General features: G+C 39.4%; 1 long non-coding RNA gene across 1 annotated transcript in view; it reads left to right on the forward strand.

Moving 5' to 3' along the window:
* Positions 1-10,778, forward strand: part of LOC109297201 — a 34,304-nt gene extending 23,526 nt beyond the window's left edge. Inside the window, exon 4 of the long non-coding RNA XR_002097239.1 lies at positions 9,894-10,778. This is a non-coding gene — a long non-coding RNA (uncharacterized LOC109297201). The remainder of the gene's footprint in view (positions 1-9,893) is intronic.
* Positions 10,779-14,633: the final 3,855 nt, after the last annotated feature.

Consider the following 14,633-nt stretch of genomic DNA (forward strand, 5'->3'; position numbering starts at 1 on the left):
CAACAGATTTTCTTCAGTTTCAAGTCATTTTTCAAGTTACAGCTAATTCATTTGCTGTTCATGTTGACACCCCCATCATATTGTTTCCTGACAATACAGAGGAGTCGGTAAACTGTCCCACATAAGAGCAGCATTATGATACAACTGTACTTCTGAGATGGATGAAGATGCAGTTAGGCTTAGGGACAGATGAACTGAAAGCAAAGTGCTTTCTGAAGATGCTGAAGGAAGGCAAGAGAGAGGGAATAAGGCAAATTCCTTCCAATCTCTTTTCAAGACCCATTTCTGCCATGACTACTATACAAAATTGACCAGCTAAGACACCCATTCTGAAAGACAGATGTAGAACGTTTGTATTTATATATCTCTAAAACACCAAAAAAAAAAAAAATCAAAAAGTTCAAGAAAGAGAGAGTTTTCAAAACCAAATAGCATTTGCTCAGTGCCTTTTGAATGATGAATTATGGACTCCTGATCAGAGCTTCAAGTGTGCCTGTGGTTTTCTTGGGGTTGGGAGGACACATGAAGGTTGGCTGGAAGGAAATAGTAGAGGATTAAAAAATGAAGAGAACTGCCTTAGGAGGCATATAGAATATCAAGTCAAATGCACAATTCCCAATGGCATAGATGGCCTAACACATTAGAGAATGATGCAGTGTTACTCCTAACAAGTGTTACAGTTTTGACAGCTGCAGTTGGACTACAGAAATCTCTCCTCTGAGCAAGGACATTCATTTAATATTAGGACACGTCTAAGGAAGGTGAGGACAGGCAGGAGGTGGAAGGATAATGAAATGCAAAGATGATCATCTGTCTGTACAGAAAATGCTGCTTGACTGCTGAAGACGATACTGATATTTCCTTTTAGAAACACACAAGCAGGTCTGCTGGACTGAAGCCCAGGATCCTCTCTCTTAAACACCAGAGTTACCCTTCATTCACTGAATTCCTCATTATGAAAGGGAAGGATGGTTTGGATTTAGATATCCATACATTAGGCCCTCAAAGAGGGAAATAGTTATTCATGAAACTGAAATACTTGTTTCCCAGGTTCTTGGGACTGTTTTCAGAGCAATAATTTGAAATCAAACTTCCCATGTCATCAAACTTATCTTGGGGTACAAATAACATTCTGCTTCCTTGTGTAGCAAGCTGTTTGCTGCATTGACTATTTTTATGAGGCCAGATAGCTGATCTACAACCTCATCTGAAAACTAGAGGACCAGTGGACTGCTTTTCATCAAGACCCTGCTCCAACCCTTTCACTTATTTAAGTTGGGTAGTCCTACCAGGAGCAAACAAAAATGTGCTAACACAGTTCTCAGGGTCATTGGAACATATGACTACCTTCCTGCAGTGTCAGGGTATATTTCCCAGAGAAATCACAGTAGTGATGGTGTTTGTCCGATATAACCAAGAAAAGTGACCTGGGTGCTGAATCTACTCAGTATATTGAAGGTGACATTTAAAATGTTTTGTTCCCTTTGGCTGCTGTGGAAGAAATGAGGATTAAAGTTATTAATCGTCCTGGAGTTAAAGCATAAAAAACACACAAAACTTTATTTTAAAAGATGCACCAAAATTTGCACTCTATGGAATCACCATTTCTACATCAGATAGTAAGTACTTTGAGTTTACTTGTTGCTGTACTTTGCCTTCATTCCCCTTTAGAGGAGAAAAAAAGCCCTGAAAAGGAATTATGAAGTAAAAAAAATGAGTTTTTGCTTTCATAATGGTTCTTGTTTAAGGATCTAAATCATTTCAAAGGTCATACACTAAGCTATAGTTAAGTCTTGTTGTTTATAACATCCAAAAAAGGAAAAAGGTCATGGCTCTAACATTGGAAGAATGGAAATGTTGTTATGCCCTTGAAGGTCCAACTTTGCAAAAGTTCATAGTGCAGTTTTGCTCAGCTGGAAGTGAAAAAGTGGATACCTATGAAACAGGCTAAAAGTCCTAAAAGTCCCAATTGTGGATACAATGTATCTTGAGAAATGTACAGCCATTGCATCAGCAAACAACTCTATTTTAATAGTTGTTCTAGAGAGGAAAGATATTAAGTAGATTAGCTGTTCTAAAATTTTAACCATTTGAACAAAGTTCTGCTTTCCATTCCAGTATGAAATGCCCACCACGTCACCAGTTTAAAAGTGCAGATCACTGTTCAGGCCATGCCATAACGAAGGATAATGGGATATCTGGGCTTACACAAATTGTACTGACATCATCTTTTGATATGTAACTAGTTTAAGAGTAGGGTGTGAAATTGCAATAATAAATACCTGACAAAATGTAGAAATAGCATATATTTTACAACACAGAATGAGAAGTTTAAACATGATGTTTGCAGTTTCCTGGGACACCACAAAGCATGAACACAAAATATTTTGCCTTTTTTTGCATATGCAAAAGACCAAAATTACAAATGAGAAATGGTTCAGTTAATCAGGGTTACCATATTTCTAGGTTCAAAAAGAGGACACTTGAGGTGGGGGGGGTGTAATATGATTAAGGGAGCAGTGATATGCCTGTGCCCTGACCCTCACTCCCAAGCCACAGTCCCCTCTCCCCTAGCCCTGCTGCTGCCCATCAATCCCAACCCACAGTACACCACCCCACAAACCATGCTGGTGCTTCTTACTCCCAACCCATAGCTCCCCATCCCTGCTGATATCCTTCACTCCCAACCTGCAGCCCCCGGCCCTGCCTGTGCCCTGTTCTCCCAACCCACAGTCCCCTATCCCACTGGTGCCCCTCGCTCCCAAGCTATAGCCCTCCCTCCAGCCCTGTTAGTGCTCCTCACTCCCAACCCACAGCCCCCTGCCCCCCGCAAGCCCTGCTGTCCACACAGCTCCTTGCTGCCCCCACCCCCTCCCCTGCTGGAGTGGCTGGGATGTCCCCCACTACCTGCCTTCTGCTGCAGCCCCGACACTGACAGGTGCCTGCCACACACACACACTCCCCAAGCCCTGGCCTTACCTGCCTGCAGCTGCCAGGACTTGTGAGCAGATGCCCTCACTCCCCCCAGCCCTAAGCAGCTTCTTGCTGGGGCAAGCCAGGAAGTTCCAGGAAAGCAGAGACAGTAAATCTGGACATTTACTGATATTTTAAAAAACTGCCTGGACAGAGATGGGAGGACTCAAAAAGAGGACATGTCCAGGAAAACCCAGATGTATAGTAAGCCTAAGTTAACAGAACAGCTTATGCTTTACTTGAACAGCATCAGTTAGCCATTGCTGGTTCTTCTGAGTAAGGGTTAACTAGCTATAGCTGCCTCCCTTGAGCTGAACTTGATGTTATCATATTAACTTTCTTTCTATGTAGTCCAACTCCAAAAGGGGCAATTGGGTGTCTTTATAACAGATTCATTTGTGAGCATGTAATTTTCCCAGTCTTTGTGGCTGTAGCTGTAGCTGTAGCTTACATGCTAAAGGAGCAGGCAATGCAGTAATGGCAAGAACAGTAACCAGCAGGTAGGAGAAGGTATAAGATAGAAGAAGCCACTGCTATTGGTCACTGTTACAAACATAATCATGCCCTTTACCACCCCCACCTTTGCCCCCAGCATCTCTCTCACACCCACATACTAAAGTGTAAATTGCATTTATCTCACACTTCTGAATCTTTGGCACAGGATGACCAACATCAGTGAGAAATGAAAAAAATAAAGTCAACAAAAAGCTGCCTAACTGCATCCTTAGGACAATGGAGTGTGAACAGGTGTGATGATGTGTTAAACAGCGTGTGGCAAAAATGCCTATGCTTCCTAATGAGATGACAGTTGCTTGTTATGCAAACTGTTCTAGTAAAATCATCTTTGCCTGGCACCTATGCCCTTGGGCACACGTCCAATCAGCTTGTGAGTCAGCCAAAATGATATTCAACAGTATAGACAATTATCTGAGACCTGTATGCATAAAATTCCCAGATACTGACTACAGTTAAGGTAAATGCTGTTCTTCAAAATAAGCTTCCCGGGCAAAAAAACAGGGTCATTTTGAATTACAGGCAGTATTGGTGGGGGATATAGACAGTAATTCAAATTGAATCTCCACCCCATGGATTTTTATAGTTTGAAATAATTCTGATCTTTTCTAATGAGCTGAGTGCTAAGAATGTATGAAATCTTACTGAGTTCAAAGGAAAAAAAAAGACAGAGAACATACGGTGGTTTGTGTCCATCATTTTTCTTCAAGAATTCAATCTTATTTGGAGGAGTGACAGTGACCAATCACACAAAAATTATTCATTAGTTTTGCTTGCCAAAGTAGTGCCTACTGCTTGTTAAAGAAATGAAAACTAATTTGAAATCTACTTATCTAGTTTGATTATACTTTTTCTTTTATACATATCAACAACCGAAACCATTCAGTTCAAATGAAGGAAGACAATACATTCACCTTTAGAGAACCAGAGTGCAAACTAAGGATTGATGGAGTGATTTGGCATTTGATCAGCTCACTTAAGCCACTATGGAATGTTAGTTAATTGGCTGTTTCAAAGCAATGCAAAGACAGTTTCATGGTTTAAAGCATCTATTGCCATCATTATCACTGCAGCACATTTAAAGCCTCTTACATTGTTTCTACACCCTCTTATTGTGAATCATTGTATAGCAGGCAGATTGTACTGCAATACATGACAGAAATGAGAATCATTCTTAGGCTCATTTTCCATTTTTTTTTCACCTATCACTATTTTTTACCTTTTCAATAATAATAATAATAAATTATTTGGATGAATGTATATGTATGAAAACTGGAAATTTCCAAGAAAAAGTATCCAAGTTCCAAGTATCACACCTCAAAATATGCAGGGCAAAATTAAACACACACGTTCAATAACAATGTGCATGCACCCTGGAAACTTGTCTGCACATCATGGAAGCAAGACAATTTATATTCAATACCAGTGGCAATTATATGCACAAATATCACATCCATTGAATTAAAGATGGACCCTCTTATCATTTAGCCAACAGGCAGATTATTCATGGCATATTTTGAAAGGAAGTGCAACTATCAAAATTCATTACAAAAGTAACTAGACAAGTCTACATACAGTAAAAAAAAGACATTTTCTCCTGCACAATTTCAGAAAGACTGCAGCTTTCCTAAGAACGGTTTTATGTCTTCAACATACATTTACCACTAATATTAATAAGTTGAGGTAACTCAAAATTTCAGATACATTTAATTACTCAAATAGTGCAGTGATTTCATTTTAACTATGTTAATCCCTGTGTTGGAATCATCAAATTTGTTCAGCATTGCACTCAGCACTTTCTGTGGCAACTCTGTTTTCTAAACCAGAAGGATGACAAGCATATTCTCATTTCATTGAACAGGGATTATTTACTGTATACATGTGACTAGTGTTAGTTTTAGAGGCAGTGAAGCATTTAAACAGCATGCACACACTGAGAAGAAAATATAATCCTATCTTTCTGAACTTAAGTTGACCTATATGTGTGTGCTGACACAACATAATTATGATGAACAACATCATTATAGCATAAGGAAAGCTTCCTGTGGCTGTGCTGTTTTAGCAAATATCTGTACAATATCAATTGGGAAAATGCCCTGCCTCAACTAAAAATTAATGTTGTAATAATCTGTCATTAGGATCAATAAGTGTTTTATTATTCATAATGCATGTAGTGTTAAGATGAACCCATTGCGCAATAAATTTAGTGGTTTGTCACTTAATACAATATGATTTTACAATATTGCTAATGTGCACAAAGCATTCAAATATAGAATATTGGCACATCTAAGATTTATGACAAATATAAGGTAAAGATGAATCTAAGCTAAGTCTTCATGTTGCTTGACTGAGGTCAGAAAAATCAATATTGTTCATAATGTATCTGTGACACAGAAGCTTAAATGAAAAACCTTCATGAAAGGCACTTCTTTATTTATCCTTAGCTCTTTTTTGAAGACAGGGTCTGAAAAAGAACAGAAAGGAAAGAAAGGTATTTTAAATCTGTTAAATGAGATGGGAGATTTGCAAGAAAGAAGATAAACAAAATTTTTGGTTGTTTCACTTCCAATGTATTTCTGTATTTTCTCTTACTCCTTCAAGAGACTTAATAGTAAAAACATTTTAGGCCTCCCACCAACCATTGGTACACATCCAAATGTCAACCAAGAGGGAAACTGAATAAAATTCAATTCTCTTGTCTCCCCTAAAACATCCATTCCATGAGGCATGTTCAGGTCCTCTGTGACCAGAACCATCAGAGGAAGCTTCTAGGGAAGACCTGAGATTAGTAACTGTGGTCTCCATTAGAGAAATACTTTTTCCACTGAAGTAAATAGGACTTTTTTCATGAATTTCATTCTGTGACTTACTGCAAGCCTTCCTTCTTCCAAGGGGGTAAAAAAAATAGTTTGAAGTATCTAGAAGGTATGTATCATCTGTCTTTAGAAGTAGATATATGTTCTGTTAGGAAATGTATTTAATAGATTACATACAGAATATCATTGAAATTATCATGAATTATTTTGGAATTACATATTTCACCTTAGATTTTAAAACTCTCCCCTTCCCTCCAGTTCTTAGCAGAGGCAAAAACATGGCAGGTATTAAATTTAAAGTTCTATTACAGAGGCCTCATTTAGACCCTATATGTAAGATTATTTCTTCTGTAATTCCCTGTGCCTCTTCCACCTCCAGATGCAATCAATACAAATGATCTTATTATTAAAACAAACATGTTAATTACTACACCTACTCTGATCATTTCCTTTGGAACCATTTTCAATGGAAAGTTCAGTTTCTGGAAAACTGAAATGTTTGACTATGAAAACAAAAATTTAAATTAAATATTTAATGGCAGATCCAGTTAAACTGAATTTGAATATTTTATTTGTTGGGACACACCTGAAACATTAAATTGTATTTCCCTAGAATAGGGTTCTCAATCCCTGGGCCACGGCCCGCTGCCAGACTGCAGCTGGTTGGCTACCAGACCACAGCACAGTTGGCTGCCAGACCAGAAGTGGCCACGGACCAGCAAACTACGGCCACCCTGAGCCCAGGCATGGGGGTATCCTTACCTGTCCCCTGGCCAGAAGTTCTAGCCGTGGTCAGCTATGACTGCTGGGCCATGTTTGGCAGGCCGTGGCCACTTCTGGGCTATGGCATAAAAACTTTGGGAACCCCTGTCCTAGAGCATAATGCATCATGAGAATATCATCTGGCCAGTTTCTCTCCTGTGACCAAGTTCTTCAGAGGACTACACTTCCCAGAAGAGAACAAGCTGATTTCCTTCTGACCAATCTATGTGGTTCATCAAAAAATCACATAACTTTGGATGCAGTATGGATAATAGTCTGATAAAGAAACCTGGCCAATGGATGAAGACTGGGGCTAGAAATAAAGCATCCTGGGTAATTTCAGTAAACCAAAATGTGTAAACTTTCTTTTCATTTCAGAAATTTTGAAATATTTCATTTTGATGAAAACCCCCTAAACAAAATAATGTCACTTCAGATTAAAATGATTTCCACTTACACTTTAGTACATTTCCTCTTATTTTGAGATGCAAGCACATATTGATATGTCAGAATTTCCCATGGCATGGCAATTCCTTATTTCATTTAGTTCTACAAATTTACCAAATTTTCTGATATGTAACACCCCCACACAAACACCCTATATATTATATCCACCTTGTTTTTGAAAAATCCTTGAAAATACTAGTAAGTAGCAGCAAGTAATTGAATAGCAGCTACTAGGGAGGCCAATACATTCATTGTGCTGCTCCCTATGGAGCATGTGCAGCCTTATTTTCACTTTCCCCCAGGCAATCTTAAGTAATACAAGCTCATTACCATATTTTCTCAATTATAGTGTACACCTCAATTTCCAGCAGCTGATTTTTGAGGGAAAAACGTTTAAGTTATATGCAAGAAAATACAATAACTCAACCTTACATGGAAGTTAAATGACAGTACAGTAGAATTTTTGGGGGGGTGGGGATATATGTTTTGATTGTAGCCCTCCAATCTGTATAAAACACAACAAAGTAGGTAGCCATCATACAGAATTATGAAACATAATGAAAGTCTTCATTGTGACCAGGAGTCGCCAGGAGTACTGAGATTCATTAAAGGAATCCTTAACTTAAAATTATTTTACTTTTGTAGGTTTATACCTTATTCTTATCAGATAATTTCTCCATGCCACTTATTCCAACTCACCACTCTGCTTCCACTTTTTGTATTTAAATCCTTCCCAAAGACACAGTTATCTTGTAATGCACAAAAGTTGCCTTCAAGAATAACAAAGAAATGTATCGACCCCTTGAAACACTTAAAGGCATATGGAAAACTTCGTAGTCTTCTTATGCCCTTACTCTCCTTTCTCCTTCCAATCCCCTTTATTTTTAGTTTTTATGGTTGTTTCTATTTAAGATGTAACCTGTTCAGGGCATAGATCAATCATTTTATTAGTCTGTAATAGAGTCAAGTTGGATGCCATACAATTTTTATTAATAACATAGCTCATTTTGCTTAATTAAAACAAAGGGTAAATTAAGTAGGTAAGAATTTTTCATGTTATTTGTAGGGGGTTCTTTTACCCCTTCTGGTAAATGCATTTAAATAAGTCATGATGAAATTCAGAGACATGGAGAGGTCTCAGATCCATATATTGAAAATCTATTTTTCATGCATGCAGTGTATTCCCCTGACTAGTAATTATAATTTAGGAAGTTCAAGTAGAACCCAGTATATCATTCCTTCTGCCAAAAGCACTCTGGTAAATCTTTGTTCTTTTGACCTGAAACCCTGATTCAATCCTTGGAAGTCAACTGTAGTCTTTTCAGTTAAGAAGCATACTGTAAAGCTCTCATCTGCTTTTATACAGTACTGAATGTCTGTCTTGGGTTTTTGATATAAATATATTTTGTTACATATCTTGGCTTTGCTTGATGTTGCGTATACCATACTATGTAGCTTTATACTTATAGTACAAGAGGTAAGGCCATGCAGCAAAATCATATAAAAATGAATCTGACAGAATCTTTCTCTAAAAAGGAATTTTGCCATGTACAAAAGTTTGTTACAGGACAATCATTTGGCTTCTAAGGCAAGAGATGTTAGGTTGATAAGAAAACATTTTCCCTGTCTTTCTTCTTTGCACACTTGCAAGTACACCAGACCAGGCTCCTACTGTGTTTTCTACCCTTCATTTGTGTTATATTATAACTGGCAACAAAATAATAGAAAATTAATGTTCATAAAGCAAGAAATTCATATTTCTCTGTGCAATAAGGAGGTATCAGTATAATGTGGTTGACGTTTTGAGAAACATCTGTACTATATGTATTGTTATAATCTGGCTCAAATGTCAGTTCGTAGAGAGACATTACTAACTTTTCAATGGATACACAATAAAAACTGGCAGTATGACCTTGGATCCATCCAAAGATAGAAAACACAACACTAAAATGGCTAGATGTCAACAGACATTGAAAGAACATATGTAACAACTCAAAACATTTAAAAAAATTGGAAATGCAAGAAATTGAGGTTGTCTGAGAAATTGTATTCTGGTCTCCTTAGGTTCATATATACTGATTAGAGGTGGATGGAACTTTTCAGATGAATAATTTGGTGACAGAGTTTCTGGTGCAGAGATGTGGTACTTTCTGCACATAATTTGGATCAAAAGACAAAAAAAAATTGAAAAAGGCAAAACATTTCATTTTGACTTTGTAAATAAAACACATTTTCCTGCTTTGAAAAGATGTTTTATTTAGAAATGTATATAGATTGAAGGATTATAAAAAGAGTTTAAAAATCTGAATGAAAAATAAATGTTTCAATTTGGGTTGCTCTCAGTATCATAGATTAAAAGATCATACCCTATGTTTTTCACAGAACCGTTGCCTTATTCCATGCAGAGGATAGACCTACTCTGAGGAGAAATAAGGGCTGTGTTGTGAAAGTAGTTCTTGTCTGGAAGACCCCTGCGCCTCTTTAGTTGCACAAGCTGAAAAGTGCACAGTGAACAAAACAGATTATTGCAAGAGCAGATATGGTTTTCATGGTTAAGACAAATGAATGCTGCCCTAGAGAATTGGTTTGCATTCATGCCTTACCCATAGACTTCTGAGGTGATGCTAAGCAAACTACTTAACCTAAACTTTCTGCAGGCAGTCAGTAATTATGTGCTCCGTGTTTTCTGCCTGACTGCCTGCCTTGTGACCCTGGAATCTGATTTGCAGGAGTGCTGAGAACTCATGGCTGTGGCTGAAGTCAATGGCAACTGTGCTTTGAACACATGAACAGCTATATAATGCTAAGCATTCTGGAAAAATCAGGAGGCCTTAAGGCTTCTTGAAATGGGCCCACAAATTAGTAGATATTCCTGATCATATTTGCTCTGTGCCTCAGATTCCCTCTCCATAGGATTAAAATACCCCCAGTCCTCTTACAGGGATGTTGTGACTATAAATTTATTAATGTCTGTGAAGCAATCAGATACTTTAGTGACGAGTGCCATACAAACGCCCAGGAGAAAACTGACAAATCTGTCTTTGGAGAAGAGTTTGAATAGTGTGCATTAAAGACAGCCCAAGGCCTGATTGAACAAGGAGAAAATGAAGTATTGAATAGTTGTGTATTAAGTACCAATGGCCTGTGATTGTAGGAGGCAACATTCCTAGGTTAAAAAAATACTATATGATAAAGTAATTAAAATGATATCCTTGTGAATACACCCAACATAATTAAAGATGTACAGGCAACTTTAATTCTGGCAAATCCTAGATTTTGTGTGCTCCTCTTTGCTAACTTCGTAACGTTCTTTTGAAAGCAGCATTTTTGTTGTTGGTCAAACATCCCCCTCCTCACATGTGCGTATGTAGTTCTTATCCCTAATAATATGTTGTAACAGGCAGTTATTCTGCGATTTATTTTCTTAATTACACAAGAATTTCAACATCCAGGAATGAAAACTGCCATGGAAATGTGGTACCCTAGGAATGTACTTTTATGAGTCAGGTTATATGTTGGTAGAGGAAACACCAACAGCGGTGATTCATTCAAGATACATATAAGAAGCACTAGAACTTCTTTATTTCCAGATAACTGAAACAATATGGCTATCTGCTTAAAACAAAGCCACATGCAAGACTGGATTTGGAGTTAGCAGGAAAGCAGGGGATGGGGGAGGAGGCAGCTCATTCTGATTGATAAAACTGGACAATACAGTAGCTTGAGTAGTGCATCTGGGCATAGGCAAGAGAAGCAAGGAGAAATGCCACAAAACCTTTACAAGAAAGAAGCAAACACTCAAGGAGACAGACTGAGAACTAAAGTAAGCACCTAGGAAGAATGCTTTTAGGGCTGAAGAGGTTTGGAACTGTGAACAAAGAAACTCTGTCTTGTTGTATTCTTCCTGAGTTCAAGAAAACAGGACCTTGTAAATGTAATATTTTCAGAGAATTCCTCGCTCCACTATCAAGCTTCCTCTTAATCAACACAAGCAAACAAACAAGAAAGCTAAATGCGCAATTCAGAAAGCGATACTTTTACAGTATAGCCACACCTAGTGGTGGTGAGAGTCACACCATCCCAAAAGAGCTGAAGGATGAATTATGCTAAGAGGTCCAGGATGCATGGGCACCACATCATCACTGAAGAGGATTTGGTAATCCCTCTGATACAGAAAGGAGCAAAGTGTAGAAGCCTCTCTTTTCCCTGGCAGTTTCAGAAGGGAGTTTTCTTGTGCTTTTTGCTCCCTTTGTTTCCATGGAGGGTGAAATACAACCTGATCCAAAGGTTTTTATAGAGTTTTTTTCTATTTTTCATAATAAAGACTTCCTTTTTAAAAACTAATGAACACAAACAGGGGCAACAAGCAGACCTGCAAATATATTTGTGTTGGAAGATGAATTATTCTCATGGTTGGGAAAATATTTAAAGTGGTTGATTTAAAAACAAAAAAAAATATTTTGGGTAAATTTAAGGGGGAAAATGTGCCTTTGTGTTGATCATAGAATCATAGCGAATCAGAGAAGTAGGGCTCCAGATATCATCTAATCCAACACCCTACCTGAGGCAGGATCATCCCTATTCAAAACATTTTATACAAATCCACTGTCTAACAAATTAGAAAAACTACACAGTCAACCCTGATAAAACCACAAGACTTGACACCCTAGCCTGCCACAGGTAAGGCAGGGGGACTATAGCGGCTAACATCCCGCTGCTGCAAGGTTGTTAAAATATGTTTGAGAAATACAAGGACCCCCAGCACCCACTATAGAGGAAGGCAAAAAACCCCACAGTTTATACCAGTTTGACCAGGCAGTATCAAATCTGATATCTGTCTTCTGTGTAAGTGTTTCACCAACACTTGCCACCATTGGTAATTTTGCTTATGGTTTAAACATAGTATTCTACCTTTGAGTATGCCACACTATTTTCTTATGCTAGGATTATTTATGGAGTACTAAGTTATGATGCTGGAGTGAAAGATGGCATAGACAGGACTAATTTATTTGGACTGGTGTCCCAGAATCTAGGACCTGCTTTTGAAAGGACTCTAAGTCCGATCCCTTTAAGCTTACAAGTGCACCCTTAGTCTTACTGTGCCACTCAGATCAATACAGTTGCTATGACGAGTCTTTTTCAAGACAGCCAGTCTGTAACGTAACATAGACCTACTTGTAATTCAGTACCATAATGGTGTGTTGTGTTGAAGCTTATAAATTCAGGTCTTGAACTCAGCAGAACAGCTTTATGCATGTATGGGACCACACAGATCAGAATGTAGGTAGTTTTGCAGAATTGGGATTTTAGACTATAAACTCTTCTGAATAGGGATTGCCTTTCACTCTATATTTGTTTGTCAGCTACCAAAATTGGGCTCTTGTGCTAATTGTGGCTCTAGGCACTATGGTAATACAAACCAACTACAAATGCCTTTGAACAAAATACCTGTTTCGTTACCACATTTGCCAAATGATGAAGAAATACCAGAATTGCTTTGTTTCTGTCTATTGCCATAAGAGTAGTTTCTATAGCATGGTATAGAACAAGGCCAGACTGGGCATGACCTAGAACTATATACTGATCAAATACACAAAACATTCCTATGTCTTGAGCCGCAGCCTAGAGCTCTACAGCACATTCTGCTAGGGGATCTCTGTATGACCATGAGAAAATGGCAGATCAAGATGACCTTTGCAACAAATGGCTGGTTTTGCAGGATCTGGTAATGGGGCCCACCATTCCTACCAAGGCAACTTATGAGGAAATAAGAGTTTATCAACACCAGACATTCCTGCCAGCATTACTAACCCCTAGACAGATGACTTCTTTTTTTTCAAATTCCAGAAAATAATAGAAAATACATGGACATTTCCCCCTACTGAATAGAGAACCTGTCTCAGAAGAGGAAAATAAGGAAAACAAAGGGGAGGTAAATAAAATGGTTGTCTAAATACAGATAACTGTATTTAAAAATAGGTCTCTTCTCACTAGGTGAGACTGGTTGGAAACTGCAGCTGATCTACTGTCTCTGTCCACAAATATGGCCAGCTCTATACATGCTTTCCAAAGGAAATTGTTGTCTGTCCAGCATTCAAAGCTTCTTCCAGGCCACATTGGACTCATCGGGACTCACGTGTGCTCGCAGCAGTTCAAATAGAAGCAGTGCAAATTTGAGCTGGGGCTTTTTGCCCCAGCACATGTGCTTGGACATGCACTTTGTTGAGGAGCAAATTGTGCCACTTGGGGCAAAATAACCCTCCCTGGCTCCTCCCAGATATGCAGCCAAGGGAAGCTAGAGCCCGGAGCCAGCACCTGTGCTGTCCCCAGCAATATAAAAAGCTGTACTGCTGGGGCCAGGACAGGGCAAAAAGCCGCCCTAGCAAATAGCTCAGGGCTACTCACTCTCAGGAGCTTCTGGGGCCCATGCAATTGGTGCCTGAGTACACTGCCCCTTGTGCCAGCTGGACTGCTGAAGCAGCCCAGAGAGTTCCCTGCACCCTCTACCCACTGCAGCAGTCTGGCAATGGGGGCTGCTGCCTGGATGTGACCTGCTGCACACCTGCCAGACCAGAATGAGGCATCTGTCCCTCTGGGCCAGCTGCCAGTGGGTTCTGGCTGCAGGGTTGGCCTCTGTGTGGCACTACTTTCATGTGTGCCCCCTGCCCGGCCATCTGGGCAGCTATCACCCAAAAGATGTTCTGGGTGTGATGGCCTGCTTTGAACTGTCAAAGCATGTCCTCCTGGCCCCATTTGGCCAGGAGGTCAGCCACAGCCAGCTGCCAGTTCTGAGCAGGCAGGGTCCTGCCACTGGCCTCCCTAGCAGGAATTTTGGTGTTCCCTATGGGAAAACTGAAAAATCCCTGATAAAAAAAAATCCCAAAGTCCAGTTGGGCAATATTTTATTGATATAACTACAGTGTTAAAGCACTGGCTGTTGGGGGGTTATGGCCACACAGGGGTTACGGGTCCCCAACAGGGGCCAAATGGCCCCTGCAGGGGCTACCACCACTCCCCACAAGGCTCACATGCCCCACTCCAGCCCCCCAGTTGCTGCCCCACCTGGCCACATCCCCCACCAGCTGCTGCAGCCCCCCTGATGGCTTCCCCACCCAGCCCCAA

This window comes from Gavialis gangeticus, unplaced genomic scaffold, assembly GCF_001723915.1.
Source record: "Gavialis gangeticus isolate Ggan-Ray unplaced genomic scaffold, GavGan_comp1, whole genome shotgun sequence".
NCBI lineage: Eukaryota > Metazoa > Chordata > Crocodylia > Gavialidae > Gavialis > Gavialis gangeticus.